The sequence below is a fragment of the Eurosta solidaginis genome, unplaced genomic scaffold (assembly GCF_040869045.1).
Source record: "Eurosta solidaginis isolate ZX-2024a unplaced genomic scaffold, ASM4086904v1 ctg00001328.1, whole genome shotgun sequence".
Taxonomy (NCBI): Eukaryota; Metazoa; Arthropoda; class Insecta; order Diptera; family Tephritidae; genus Eurosta; species Eurosta solidaginis.
The window spans coordinates 160,021-176,639 of record NW_027137077.1 but is presented as its reverse complement, the minus strand read 5'-3'; the positions used below and the strand labels follow the sequence as shown (position 1 = coordinate 176,639).

The 16,619-nt window shown below is 42.1% G+C and overlaps 1 pseudogene; it reads right to left on the bottom strand.

Annotated features, from left to right (window-relative positions):
• Positions 1-11,842: 11,842 nt before the first annotated feature.
• Positions 11,843-15,758, bottom strand: LOC137236102 (6-phosphogluconate dehydrogenase, decarboxylating-like; annotated as a pseudogene).
• Positions 15,759-16,619: the final 861 nt, after the last annotated feature.

Below are 16,619 nucleotides of genomic sequence, written 5' to 3'. Positions count from 1 at the left end.
GAAACCGAGCATACCAAATATACTCTGGCTATCCAGCAAGATGAGTTAAAGGCAAAGTGGAAAAAAGCAAAAACAACCCATGATGAAATATTAGCCGGGGACACTCTAGAAGGAAAAAATATATCAGCAGTTAAGATGAAGCACAAAAGTGCTTACGCAGTATACTTGCGTTGCATGTCAAACATAGCAATGCGACATGCTACATTCAACAAACCCGACCCTAAGCCCGAAGAACAGCACGAAAGGGATACAAATGTCCGCCTACCCCCGTGTCATACTGATGTGTTCAAGGGAGATTACTTATCCTGGCCTACATACAGATACCTCTTTGCAGGCATATATATTACAAATAAGCGACTCACCCCGGTAGAAAGATTGTACCACTTGATACAAAAGGCCCAGGGTGAGGCTAAAGAGATAGTGCAAATGTCCCCACTCAAAAAAGAAGGGTTTGGTATAGCGTGGCAAAATCTGGTAGACAGATACGAAAACAAACGCATACAAGTGAATACTCAGTTGAAAACATTGTTCAGCTTAGAGGCGGTCGAAAAGGAATGCAGCACTTCAATTAAAAACTTGTAGCGAGACATCAACAACTGTATCGCATCCTTAAAGATACATCAAATCGATGTGTCAAATTTGGATGCGATTATAACTTATTTGTGTTCAACGAAATTACCAAAAAGCACACTAGCCTTATGGGAGCAAACGTTTGAAAATAAAATCGAAATATCCAAGTGGGAAGACATGGATAAATTCTTACAGAACCGCTTCCAGACAATTGAGACAGTCTCTGGCATAACTGAAGATAGCTTAGAAACCAAGAACCCGAATACTCATAATGGTAGACAATCTACTGAAAACTCTCACAGAAAGCTAGGTGCTATTCAGACGAGTGTAACCAAAGGTGCGTTTAAGACATGTAAATCTACTGATCACAAACTACAACATTTCCAACGGTTCCGCACATTGGTGGTTTCCGATAGAATCACCTTCATTAAAAACAAAAAAAGTGTATTAACTGCCTATCCTCAGGACATACTGTGTCTAGGTGTTCAAACTCCTACAATTTCGCCACCTGCCAGCAAAGACACAATACGCTCCTACATATTCAGGCAACGAACAGCAACCAAAATGCAAACAACAATAATAACCACCCTGGCCCATCAGCCCAAGCGCAACAGAGACGCACCTATTCCAATAACCAAAGCACTGGAAATAACCAAAGCAATGGAACTAACCAATTCAAGCCTGCTTTACAAACACAAGTAAAAGAGTTTTACTAGTAACGGCCCGCATCAATATATTCTACAACAACACTAACTTCTCCGCGCGGTACTTATAGATTCGGGGTCAGAATGTTCTTTCATAACTGAGAGACTTAAACGTCGCATAAACTTGCCATCTCAGCGGATGTCTGCGCACGTGTCAGGCATCACCAATCTAGTTTCAGCACAAGTAAAGGAGACGTGTCATATACAACTGCGATCTCCACTTGATCCGACAATAAATATCGCCACTACCGCGCTTGTGCTGCCGCAACTAACTGGCAACCTACCAACATGCAAGGTGGATGCCATGGCCATGCAGGCCTTCCCGAACTTAATATTAGCTGACAAACGTTTTTTTGTCAATGAGCAAGTCGACCTGATATTAGGAGGTGACATTTATGCGCTGGTTAGGGGGAATAAAGAAAGACGTGTTAGGAACACTGCTAGCCCAAGAGACGGTGTTCGACTGGATATTGACCGGCCAAACCGAAACAATCTCACCCAGCGAGAAATATGTGTCCTTTGTCAGTGAAGTGCAATTGGACAGAGTGCTACGATCATTTTGGGAAACAGAGGAAGTCCCCAAGGACAAGGCGTACAATCATGATGACAGGTTTTATACGCACATATTTATTTATTTATTTAGTCTAGTAACAAATGTTTATTACAGACACTTATGACTAAATTACAGAGACCAGCTTATATTAAGCTATGGAGAACACTAGCAAAAAGAATTTATATTATTACATATTAAGTAATTTTTTAGTTTAAGTTGAAAAGCGTATTTTGAGTCGGAGAAATCAATATCCAAAACACTTGAGAAGCAAGCAACCCGCTCCAGGCGGTTGATGTGAAATGCGTGGTAGGGCCGCCAAATGAAAGTCGCATACTCAAGTTTGGACCGCACAAAGGACGTATATAAAACTTTGAGGGGTCAGAGAAGTGTGCGGAATGGCGTCTGACAAAAGCAAGCTTTGAAAGCGCCTTAGAAATTGTGAAGCTGACGTGAGTGTTAAAATTAAACTTTGAGCCGAAGGCTTCGAAGTTGTAGACAATTTGGAAATAGGCCTGTAATTAGAACAGTTACTTTTGTTGCCAGGCTTAAAAATGGGAGTGACGGATGCTTGTTTCCAGTCATCAATAAAAATACCCGATGCCAATGATTTATTGAATATAATCATTAACGGTCGTACTAGCGAAGGACAATTTTTCAATAGAATAACTGAAAGATTGTCAACATCAGTTCTGGAGGAATTTTTAAGTTTTTTATTCCTCTCAACTATGTCTGCCTCAGTGAGAGTAAGTGACCCAAAATTATTAGCGGAGGGAGACTTAATTAACTTGTGTATGTTATCTGTATCTTCCACAGTTAAATCATTATCTGTGATAAAGTTCGCCGAGAAGAAGTCAGCAAAGAGATTAGCAGCCTCATTAACAGAGTTGGCAGTAATATTATTGTAGCTTACTGATTTCCGTATGCTAGATACGCTCTTCATGGAGTTAATGTAATTCCAAAAGTTCTTCGGATTGCTCTTGATGTTTACCTCAAAATTTCTGACGTACTTAGCATATAAAGACTTATTAAGATTGTTAAATTTTTTTTATAAACAATAAACAAATCATAAAATCGACGCTGATTAGTAAACTTATATTTTTTAAAGAACTTATTTCTCAAATTTTTAAGATGTTTGAGCTCACTATTGTGCCAGGGATATTTATAATTTTTATTTTTATATACCGGCACGATTTTTTCGCAAATCTTATGAATTTCATTTTTAAATACATTGAAAGACTTTCTAACTTCACTTTCGCCAAGCATAGCATCCCAATCAACTCCACGTAAAGCAGAATTTAAACGATTAAAATCACATCTTCGAAAATTGAACGATGTTTTCATATTTGATGTAGGAATACAGAAATACTCAAAGAACTGAATTTCAAGCTTTAAGGGCAGGTGATGCAAGTTTGGTGGCGAAATTGAAGACGCAGGTTCCGAGATAACAAAAATAATATTATTAGGTACAAAAAATAAATCAAGAGTGGGATGTAAAGAATTATGGAAGCTATCAATAATCAATAAGATACGATCAATAAGATACGATTCATAAGAGCTGTTAATATTAGTAGGAGTTAAATAGAGATTGTTTTCAAGAGAGATCCAGCTAACATTACTTAAATTAAAATCCCCCACTACACATAGCTGCGTTTCTCCTAAACTTCGCTTAATATTTAAGATATTATTTACATGAGCCTTATAAATACTTTCTGGGCTGGACGGCGGAATGTATGAAGCACAAATGAGCAGTTGACCCAGAGAGCCATGAATCCGCACACAAAGTTGATCAAGAAGCGTGTCACTAACAGCTAAAGAAATAAGCGAGGCCTGGAGACCGACCCAGGCGGCAATCAGCACGCCACCCCCTCTATTTAGGCCAGTCTTTGTTGCATCTCTATCCTTACGGAAAACATGATAAAGCTTAGGATCAAAAAATTCAGCATCTAAGAAATTACTATTCAGCCAAGTCTCAATGATGACAAATACATCATACTCCAATAAAGAACTAAATAGGCGCACATTTTCGGTCTTGCTTCTAAGGGCAGAAACATTTTGAAAAAAGATATTGATATATTTGCATGGCATGTGATTGACACTATGAACTAAATCCGCTGTTGTAGTTTTGCGTCCTTTTGAAAAAAACGGAAGTGGCTGATCGTCACATTGACTTGCCACAACTCAGACTTCATAAATGTATCAAAGTGTAATTCATCTACACCAAGTTTAAAATTTACATATTTACGGTTAATCGACTCCGACTCCTTTGCAAGCTTGAGACACTGCAGTTGATGCTTATTTAGATTAGTATATTTAATCACATACTCAATAATATCCTCAGGTTTGACCGAGGGTAAAAAAGAAGAAAGATTAAACCATCTGAAACGAGCAGCTACCCCAAGTTCAGTAGACACACAAGAGCCAATCACGCGCCTCCGTGAACGCCTATGATTGTTATTAACATTATTGTTGTTGTTACCGACATTGTTGTTGTTGTTGGCATTCTTGTTATTGTTATTATTATTATTGTCATTGGGCGAGCTAGGTTGGATGTCCAATCCGACGATGTACTTGATTGCAAATTAGGATTCCCACCACTAGCAGTAATATTTAACTCATCAGGGTTAACAGAAATTGCAGCAGTTTTTTCCTTAATTGTGCGCTTCTTTGTAGATTTTGACGCTTTAGCATTAGCAGTATCAGCAGCATCTGATTTAACAGGATTCGTAGAAGTATAAATAGCATTGTTACGATTATGAACATCGTCAGCTGAAGAAGCCAATGCATTCACACTGTTAGCAACAACAGAGGCAAACGTTTGAGCACCAGTCAAAACAATAACAGTCCCATCGGCAGTAGGTACGTTGCTCACGATAGCATTATTAACAGACATTGCATGACCCTTAGTAACATCTGTTAAAGAACATGTATTTTGCCCACTCACACCATTTGACTGTACAAATGGCGAAGTGCCGTTGACATTGCAAAAAACAGGTGGTAACATCGTAGGTATAGGGTAAACAGAAGATGTAAAAACAACGGCAAAGACGAAAGCGCAGCTGCAGCAGACCCATGGTTATTGTTGTTTGTATCCTCCCGCACACTAACACAAGATGGACTGACGGCACTATGTAAGAATTGTAGGCCATTGGCATTGTTAGTGTTATCACTGTTAAAGTTTTGAGGTTGCTGATCTGATTTGATGAGCGATTTCAGCCCCTCAACTTCCTTCATCAAATCCTCGAATTTAGAGCTGAACAGATCTTTTAAAAAATCTATGCCAAGCCTCTGCGAAGCAGCAATAGAGTCCAAAGAAGATATAAAGCGCTCAGGCAAGTTAACACACCCTTGACATAAGTATACGATGTTACGATTAAGCTTAAATAATTTCACATCATATTTTGAAATCTGGCCATCACAACAGTTTCTATGAAATCTTTTTTGGCAAAAACCCGAACATGGCACAACAAGTGAGTCATTTCTCGCAAAGGCTTTATTGCACTTAGCGCAAAAGTCATCCATTTAAGAAAAAATTTTAAAGAAAATCACGGAGCAAACGAAACAGGTCTATACGCGACGAAAGCCCAAGATTAGATTAAAAAAGTGAAGAAATGTATGAGAACACAACGATTAGAAATGATGAGGGTAAATATATTCTATCCTTGCCTTTTAAAAAGGAACTTCCAAAATATAAAAAAATTAGGCCCCTCATTAAAAATTGCGTGTTCACAATTTTTCCGAATGGAAACGCGTTTAGCTAAAACCCACCATTACAGTCAGAATACAACGGGGTCTTAGCAGGGTATGAAACCTTGGGGCACATGTCCTGGGTACCAACACACATCCCCGCTGAAGACTGGGATACCTATTTTTTACCACATCATGCCGTCAAAAAGGAAGAGCACAACAACCAAAGTAAGAGTGGTGTTCAATGCGTCATCATCAACTGCAAACGGAGTCAGCCTCAACGACATCCTCCATCCGGGGCCAGTTCTACAGAATGAAATAACCATTCTCAAATTAAGGTGGCGTTTCTTGAAATATGTCTTTAACAGCGACATAAAAAAATGTACAGACAAATTCTGTTGCACCCTGATCACACTAAGTATCAAAGTATTGTATTCCGACCAGAAAGTACGCAACCCATACAACTATATGGGTTGAAAACGGTCACCTTCGGAGTTAACTGTGCCCCGTACCTTGCAATAAGAACACTGCTCCAGTTAGCGGACGACGTGGAGCACAGCCACCCTGTAGCATCAGATACACTACGAAATGCAATGTACATTGACGACGTGCTGGCAGGAGGCCATACTATTACCGACACCATTAAAGCAAGGGATCAAATAACTACAGCCCTGGGGACAGCAGGATTCTCGCTGAGAAAATGGACCGCCAACTCGAACAAACTACTTAAAGGCCTATCAAAAGCTCACCTCCTAGACGAAGATTTCCTAGATTTCGAGGACACCAGTATGGTTAAAGCACTTGGCATTAGGTGGAACGCCCACTCAAATTTCTTTAACTTCAAAACGAACCCCATAGAAGAACAGTCTAGCTTTACTAAACGGAAAATTCTGTCGGTCATATCAAAATTATTTGACCCCTTAGGGTGGCTGGCACCATTCGTGGTTACAGCCAAAATGTTGATGCAAGGCATCTGGTTAGAGGGAACAGGTTGGGATGAAACCGCGTCGCCAGTCTGGCTGGATCGGTGGCGAGGTTTCATCGAAAGTTATAAGCACATAGAAAATATTCAGATCCCACGCTGGGTACACTTCTCACCAACAGCCACAATGGAGATCCACGGATTCTGTGACGCGTCAGAAAAAGCATACGCAGCCACCGTTTACCTGCGCGTCAATAATAATGAACAAATATTTGTAGGCCTGATATTAGCCAAATCAAGAGACGCGCCCGTAAAAGCTATCTCCTTACCAAGACTAGAACTTTGTGGATCAGTTCTCCTTGCAAAAACCTTAGAATATATCAACAATAGCCTTAATTTAGGCAAACATAAAACCTTATTATGGACTGACTCAACTATTGTCTTAGCTTGGTTACGAAATCCTACGTGTTCATGGTCAACCTTCGTGGCCCATCTTGTAACAAAGATAATAGACCAAGTTGGGAACACGGACTAGCGTCACGTGGACTCAGCGTCGAACCCTGCAGACTTAGTCAGTAGAGGACTATTAGCACAAGAGCTAATAAACAATTCCTTGTGGTGGGAAGGCCCATCTTGGCTGCAGAAAGAAGGCAAATAATGGCCAAACCAGGAAATAAACTACATCACAACCATGGAAGGAAAAATATTACAAGTGCACACAACCTCGGTTAACCGTAAAGACGAAGATATTGCAGACAGGTTTTCCGAGCTTTCCCGGGCTTTAAGAGTTGTGTCCTACGTTCTACGGTTCTACAAACGACTCATCTCAAAGCCTCCTTGAATGAAATATCACTGACGATTTCGCCCATTGAGATCAAAGCAACGATGTGTCGACTGATCGTCAATGCTCAACGAAACCATTATGCGGAGGAGTACAGAACACTCAAAGAATAAGGGTCAATCAAGTCAAAGAGCGATTTACAATCCCTGCACACTCTTCTCGATGAGGACGAGACAATCAGAGTCGAAGGGCGGCTCGCGGCGTCTAAGGACCTCTCGTACAAAGAACGCCACCCCATTATTCTATTGAAATAAAAAAATAATAATAATGAAAAAAAAAAGTAAAAAATTAAAAAAAAAAAAAAAATTTCTATTTATACATATATAATTTATATACACATATATACATATATAAAAAACAAAACCCTACAATACAAGTAGTCGAACGCACAAGCATGCCACAAGCACTATATGCACAGTGTTTAAGGAAACATATTCAGGTAGTAAGCAGGGCGTGTCAGTCCCAGCGTTAACCATACCGCGGCACTATCTAAGTACAGCAACGTGACCCCGACATACGTAGAGCTTAGTGCTCAACCTACCTCCCGACGGAATACTTGACGGTAGTACCGGGTGGTAAATGGTACTCAGACGGTAGGAGGTTTAGTGCGGTTAAAGTCCCACCCTGACTATGAGGCTTTCGATGCTTCCTCCGCGTAAACAAAAAAAAAAAAAAAAACCCCATTATTCTGCCCTATCATAGTGGGCTGTCCCGTCTCATCACCCGTTTTGTCTATAAAATCTCGTTACATGGGGGGAATCAGCTTATGCTGCTCCTGATCCGAACACAGTACAGGATACCTCGCGTGAAAAATATGATAAGATCAGAAATTCACAAGTGCAAGATATGCGCAGTGCATAGGAAGCAGGCACAAACACAATTAATGAGCATTCTACCGACCGAGCGAACCACCTATACCCGGGCATTCACTAACACCGGGGTAGATTTTGCCGGCCCCTTTGAGATAAAGAATTATCGAGGGCGCGGCTGTCGCATGTCCAAGGGATATGTCTGCCTCTTTGTGTGTTTCTCCACTAAGGCCATCCACTTGGAAGCGACTACCGACCTGAGCACTCGGCTATTCTTGGCGGCCTTTGCCAGATTCGTCGCGCCACGAGGCTGTCCGAAGAATGTGTATTCTGACAACGGAACCAATTTTGTTGGGGCATCAAGAGTCCTCAGGGCGGAGTACAAAACCTTCATGGCTGACTCACGCGCCGAGGTAGTAACAACCTATATATACCAAAAGCTAGATTGGCATTTTGTTCCTGCTTATGTTCCTCACATGGGGGGATTGTGGGAAGCGGGAGTGAAAAGTTTTATATTTCACTTCAAAAGGGTAGCATCCAACTTTAAATATACCTTTGAGGAATTCTCACCCTGCTTTGCAGGATAGATTCATGCCTCAACTCCCGCCCCTTAACGCCCTCTTCAAATCAACCGTCCGACCTAGGACCATTAACTCCGCGGCACTTTTTAATAGGGGAACACCTATTAGCACGCCCGGAGCCAGACGCGGACGAAAACCCCGCATCGATTATCAATGGATGGCAGCGACTAAAGGCCATACACTACACCTTTTGTCGACGATGGAAGACGGAATACCTCGTCGAACTTCAAAAAAGGAATAAATGGCGCCAACCTAAAGCAAACATGAAGCTTGACGATCTAGTCGTCATAAGGGAAGGCAACCTACAACCCAATGAGTGGAGGCTCGGGAGGGTTATCAACCTCCATCCGGGATCGGATGGACGAGTACGAGTAGTGGATCTCATGACGGCAAAGGGTAAGGTCACAAGACCCCTCATTAAACTCGTGCTACTCCCATCCATCAAAGAGGATCAGGGATGTAGAGAGCCGTTACCGGACCCAGGCCCGAAACATACAACCGACGACCTTTTTCGTTCCATTTTATCTCTTTGTTTCCTTATATTTTTTAGTTTGTTTGGTTTAACTTTCTATCAAATTTTATAAACTTCCGATTAAAATTAAAGAGTAATTCCCTTCAGTTCAGAGTGATTGGCTCACATGATTGTATGGAAGCACCATTCTGCACGTAACTGGAAATCGATTGATTGTAGTAATGAATTACCATTGAATTACATTTCGTGTTGGGGAACGTTCTATATCATAGTTCGCTTCGTTATTGCATAAAATTTTTTGATTAAAATTTGTCTTGATTACACTGTGCGACACTGAAAAAAACATAGACATGATTTGAGTTTTAGTCGTAGTAAAGTATACAAAAACTGTATACTCAGAATTTCTAATACAGTCCCAAAATCTGAAGTTAGAGACTAAAACCAATTTTTCAGGGATGGGAATATATTGGATGATAACTTTGTAACGAAGCTTTTTCGTGCCCCGTTGCTTCTTTGATATTTGCTGGGGTATACTCGCCGTGCCCAGGGTTCGTTTGCAATAAATTTGTATTAAAGGGGCACCTTGCAAATCGATTTAATATAAAAACTTCACTCTCTTTATTGGCTCTAAATTCTATAATATAAAATAAAACGTGTTTGTATACTTCATTTTCAATTTTACTTCGATGATCTTGCGGTATCCTTGATTGCGGTGGCGGGCCTTAGCGGTCCGGCCGTATTCCGTTAGCTGGGTCCCGTTAGTATGTGGCGTCTCTCTCTGCAGCGGTGCTCTATCGCGCCTTACGTCGGCGTCTACTTGTATTGCTGAGGCGATGCTCTGTCACCGTGTTCCGTTAGACGGATCCCGTTAGTATGTGGCGTCGGTGACTTGACGCGCCTTACGTCGGCGTTTACTTGTATTACTCTGCTGCGCCTTGCGTCGGCGTCTATTTGTATTGCTGGTTGCTGGGTGATTCTCTGCCACGCCTTGCGTCGGCGTCTACTCGTATTCGCTGGGCGATACTCTGTCGCGCCCTACGTCGGCGTTTACTTGTATTGCTGAGGCGATGCTCTGTCGCCGTGTTCCGTTAGACGGATCCCGTTAGTATGTGGCGTCATTGCTTTGACGCGCGTTACGTCGGCGTTTACTTGTATTACTCTGCTGCGCCTTGCGTCGGCGTCTATTTGTGTTACTCTGTCGGTGTACCTCTGCTGTATCTCTGCCTGGCTGCGCTATGCGTCGCCGCGTTTACGTGGTCTCTGTCGGCGTACCTCTGCTGCCGCGGTTCGTGCTGGCTTACCCTGGTTACGTTGTGCGTCAACGGACCTCTGCTGCGCTTTGCTCTGCGCTGGTTTACGTGCGTTGGCGCTCTGTTGCGGCCTCTGCCGGCGTACTTCTACTAACGGAGGTGAGCGGGTGTCACCTGTCGCGGTTGCGCGTTACTGTGGCGGGGCCTTTGGTCTTTGGGGGTGATGCGTAGAGAAGATCAACCGCAATCACCATTCCACGACTCGCTCCTATGAAGTGGATTCCTATTGCATAGAGAAGATAAACTGCAATAGGGATATACTTCGCTAGTAGCTCTGGTCACGACCACAGCTCCGCGCTGACTTACTGCTGGTTTACGTGCGTTCCCGCTCTGTTGAGGCCTCTGCCGGCGTACTTCTACTGACGGAGGTGAGCGGGTGTCACCTGTCGCGGTTGCGCGTTACTGTGGCAGGTCCTTTGGTCTCTGGGGGTGATGCGTAGAGAAGATCAACCGCAATCACCATTCCACGACTCGCTCCTATGAAGTGGATTCCTATTGCATAGAGAAGATCAACTGCAATAGGGATATACTTCGCTAGTAGCTCTGGTCACGACCACAGCTCCGTGCTGACTGACTGCTTTGCTGCTGTGTCGCTCCTTTTATGGCTGTTGTGTTTGGTGTTGCTAGCTCAAATGGTTGCGTGCGCTCGTTGTGTTGCTGAGATTTGTTGGTTGGCCGTGTTGCTGTTAAATGTTACGACCGCTCGTTGTGTTGCTGAGACTTGTTGGTTGATCGTGTTGCTAGAGCCTTTTGTGGCCACTTGTTGTGTTAATGTCGTGTCAAATATGTTGTGGGGTCGTTTTGTGTGGGCCAAATTAATGAGGATTTATTTGGTCCTCACAACTTTATACGAACAAGTTCTTTATGCCGTTTAAGATTAATTTTTGCTGCATACAATTCTGTAAAAAATTGTAAATTTGTGTCACAAAATTTTTGAAAAATAATGTAATGTAATTAATAATCTCCTATATATGACACTACCTTGAGAAGGGATGACGGAAAATCGTTCCAATATACATACTTTTTCTGTGTCTTTCTGAATACTCCCACATGGTAATCTAAAAAATAATTTAGAAACTCACTCATCAAAGTGAAACCACATTTCGGTTTATGTACCGCCAAACTTTATTTTTTTTTTGGAGAAACAAATTTTATTTTGGAACATGGTATCGCGCAAATATCTTTTTGTTAGGAACATTGAGGGGTAAATTGGAGATAAAAGTGCATCGCCGTTACTAGTCTTACACAATGCCTCCAAAAGATATAGTCAAAAGATCGAACAAAGGTATATAAATTGAGGTTGCAATGTTAAACATACATTTATTTCAACACTTCTATATAAGTCACTTATACTACCATTGTTGTACTAACTTACTTGACTTTGGTAAACTTGTCGTTACGCTTCCTCTTGGTCCTCCTCTGACTGACTGTGATCATATAATTGTCGTTGTTGTTGTGGCTGCGGTTGTTGCCGGTAAGTCAAATGTGTTTGTGGTTGTGATTCAAATTCATCCTCGTCGTTGTTGTTGTTGTTGTAGCAATGCTCGACCCACCTAATGGCCGCGACCGATCACAAATTGTCATCAATATCCTCTAACGGGAGACCAAGGAAACTTGCCGTTTCAACAGGGCTGGACCATAAGGGAAAGGGTGTTAGAGGCGTTGGTTCCACATTACAATTAAAGAGATGGTTGGTGTCATGTGGGGACACATTGCAAGCGGGGCATACATTTTGTATATCGGGGTTGATTCTGGATAGGTAAGAGTTTAACCTGTTACAGTATGCAGAACGAAGTTGAGCAAGAGTGACACGCGTTTCCCTGAGGAGTATGCGTTCCTCTTCCGCGAGTTTTGGATAGCTTTCTTTAAGTACTGGATTCACCGGGCAATTCCCGGCATAAAGGTCCGACGCCTGTTTATGGAGTTCACAGAGGACCTGCTTGTGTTTTTTCGCTTCATACGGTTGGGTTCTCAGGTGCCGTGTCTCCTCAAAATGCTTACGGAGATGACTCCTTAAGCCCCTAGGCTGGTTCATCAATCAGATGTCTGTTGGGATGCCCAAGTTTCTGGGTATTCAACAGGAACTGTTTGCTCAGCATCTCATTTCTCTCCCTGATGGGGAGTATTTTCGCCTCAATATGCAGATGGTGTTCTGGGGACATAAGAAGACAGCCCGTGGCGATTCTGAGAGCAGTATTTTGGCAGGCCTGTAGTTTTTTCTTCCAGTGGGTAATTTTTAGGCTTGGCGACCATACGGGTGACGCGTAGCACGTAATCGGCTGGCTGATTGCTTTGTATGTAGTCATGAGCGTTTCTTTATCTTTTCCCCAAGTACTGCCAGCGAGGGATTTGAGGATTTTGTTACGGCTCTGAATTCTCGGAACAATTGCGGCTGCGTGCTCACCAAAATGTAGATCCTGATCAAACGCCACACCCAAGATTTTGGGGTGTAGGATAGTCGGTAGCGTAGTGCCATCGACGTGGATGTTCAAAATGGTCGACACTTGGGACGTCCATGTTGTAAATAACGTCGCGGAAGATTTAGTCGGTGATAATGCCAGGTTTAGCGAGGCGTGAGAGAACTGGAGAGATCAGGGAGGTAGCCGTTTATTTTATTGCATAGCGCATCGATCTTTGGGCCTGGGCCTGTGGCCATTATTGTGCAGTCATCGGCGTAGGAAACGATTGTGACTCCTTCCGGTGGTGAAGGTAGCTTAGATATGTAAAAATTAAACAAAAGTGGGGATAGGACACCACCCTGTGGCACCTCTTGTTTAATTCTCCTTGGTTTTGATGTTTCGTTTCTAAATTCCACCGATGCCTGCCGAACACCCAGATAATTTGCGGTCCACTTTGTAAGACATGGGGGAAGGGTAGACCCTTCCAGGTCTTGCAGTATCGAGCCATGGTTGACCATATCAAAAGCTTTTGATAGGTCTAGCGCTACGAGTACTGTTATATGGTGGGGGTATTGATTTAAACCGCAATTTATCTGGGTGCTAATGGCATTTAGCGTGGTGGTAGTGCTATCGAGTTTTCTGAAGCCATGTTGATGAGGGGTTAGCTGCAAATTTGCTTGGAAATAAGGGAGCAAAATGGCTTCAAGCGTCTTTGCCACTGGCGACAGGAGAGATAGCGGACGATACGACTCACCTATGTTAGCTGGTTTCCCAGACTTTAGTAGCGGGACCACCTTGGCCATTTTCCATTTCTAGGGTATGACAAAGGTGGAAAGAGACAGGTTGAAAACATACGCTAAATATTTGAAACCCTCTTTCCCTGGGCTTTTAAGCATCGACATGGCTATGCCGTCTGGGCCCACTGCTTTGGATGGTTAAGCGCTACCAATGGCGTCATCAACCCCTTTAGAGGTGATGGTGATTGGTGACGCGCTGAATTTGTGTTTATGTGCGTGTCTATTGGCCTTCCGTCTATCCTCGTCGTCGTTTGCTTCGATGGAGCGTGAAGCAAAGCCTTGCGGATTAGCGGTAATAGCTGAGGCAGTGACAACGCTCGTGGTGGCAGAGTGCGCGCTGCCTAAAAGGTACGTCGCTGAGACTAGTAGTATAAGTTGTAAGCTTTTTCTCCTGTCTTTTTTTGGCCAATTGCATTTTGCATTTGCTTTTATAATGTTGTACAAGTTGCAACAGTGCATCGGTGGTGATATTGAAAAGGTTGCATGAATCTCTACAAAATCCTCTGCAGTTTCATATGGGATGCATTGTGTCAGTTAATCAATTATATTTTGAAATTATTCCACTTTTTAAACAAATTTCATATCGCTTATATTTTCCTTATACCATTCAGCATAAGCTGTAACGTTCTTATCAATATCCAGTGTTGCGGCTGTTTCAGCGCGATCAGAGAGTAATAAATGTAGCATAGCATCCAGCGAAGGTAATGCAGGTATTTGCGATATACGTGCTTTGAAATATGTTCGAAAGTATGTAGTGCTTTTACAACCCTTAAACGTTCACTTATTTCAAAGCATATTTCATATTTAAAATAATCTTTTGCATTTAAATAAAACTTTTTCTTCACTTGTTTAAAATTCGTAGGTCATCTTTGATTCGCGTTAAAGCGTAGTGGCCTTTGCTGAAATTTTGTTCGTAAGCCGAGTAACCACGCCACATTAACGCAATATCACCATATTCAATACCATTGTGTACCATCTTAACAAGTGACCAGCACCACCGTCACCTACCCACTCACAGCAGGGCTCTTTATCAGCTTTAGCGCAAATAGCTTGGAAAATTGGTTGAATGAAGGGCCATGCTTCAGGGTGGCTACCTGCCATGAGTGATGGACCGCGACGTGCTCCCTCTTCGCCACCACTTACACCCGAATCGACGTATAGTATTTTTTTGGCGTTCAGCTCATCACAGCTGCGTGTGGTATCTTGATACTCGGAGTTGCGTTCATCGATGATTACATCACCGGGCGAAAGTAGTGGCACCAATTGCTTGATGAAATCATCGACGGCCCGCCAGCCTTGACCAGAAGCATGACTTTGCGCGGGACTTTTAATTTATTAAACATATCCTGTAGCGAAGTAGCACCAATCACATTTGTACCCTTCTTGTGTATTATGTACATACCATGAATAAAGTCGTTTTGCTTTTATACAACGAAATATGCAAATCTTCTACAGTCCACTCCCTGGCTTTGCTTTTACAATTTCGACCAATACTTCTTTGTGGCGGTGGTCTGTCCGCTTTTGTTTGTATGTAAGCTTCCCTTTACGTTGTTTTATTATATGCCTCGCAGGTCTTCGTCCATGATCCAACCAATCGCGTATAGCACTTTCTGCTTCCAAATGTGCTGGTAAATTTATTTGTCGTATCATTCGTGGACGCGCCATAAACTTTTCGAAAACGTATTGCAATCCATCGCGATCAATGAATACGGCGTCAGTCAAATATATGTTGATATAACCATCGGTGCCAGTGGCATCTATACGTCCGGCTACAGATGTTTCATTGCTAAAATCGATAAGAACGGAATAGCCATCCAACAGAAATGGGAGACAATTGAGCGTGTTGGTGACAAGATATGTTTCTTTTGCGCTTGTTTTTTGCATATTTTTCACAAATTAGTTATTTGGTTTACTGTGGTCATCTTAATTGAATCATTTATTTTACTTTTACTAGCTGGGCGAAAAACAATTATTTTATTGCCATATTTTTCAAAAACTGATTGACCTTCTCGACGGTGCGATTGTAGGCGCAAACAACAATTCCATTATCATCCATATTCAATATGAGATGTTGGCCCGTAGCGGCTAAGCCAACTAATGCAATATCTGCTTTCATGTTTTATAGTTTTTTGTTTTACTTTTTTCCAAATATACAACCTGAAAAAAAAGAAAGAAAATGAAAATTAGTATTGTGTGTAAAAAATACAATTGATGCGTACCTCGTTTTTTTCATCAATGACAAGAAATTCATTGAAGGGTAACACAATCCACTTTTACAATAATACAATTCACATTTACAAAAATCCACATGTACTTTCCGAATGGCTTTGCCAGATGCTAAGGCGGCGCAAAATCGGGAAAAACGCAATCACATTGATAACTTGACCCTTTTTATGGCGGAAAAGGGGAACTAATAACCTGAAATAAATGATCTTCTCCAAAATATCCTATTACCACCCAGATCAAATGGCGCCTGATTTCTTATAGTGGGGTTAATGTATAATTTATTTATCATATTTTACAATATTTTTTGATTACAATATACAAATGTAAACTTAGGGGCGGAAATAAATAGTCAGATGTAGCGGGGTATATGGGCGGAATGCCTCAACCGATATATATATAGTATATATATATATATATATAGGTTAGGTTAGGTTAGGTTAAGAGGGCGTGCGTGGGCGATACCCACACTTCCACTCGGAGACATTTTTGTCCATTGTGAGTGCCCTCAGTAAGTATAGGGTGGCGGCAAATTCGTTTAGCCCCATTACCTCCTAGCGGTCCTCAACGCACCACTTGCTTGATGGCTTGTTGAACCCAAGAAGAAGCCAGACGTCCACCCTCCCAACCTCTGCGAGGCCGTCGAAGAAGCGTGAGCCCAGAAATGTGAACCTTCGTATATATATTTTTTTTTTTTTGCAATTTCAGCCCCATTTTAACAGCTAGAGGATTCAAATTGCACCCAATGCTTACG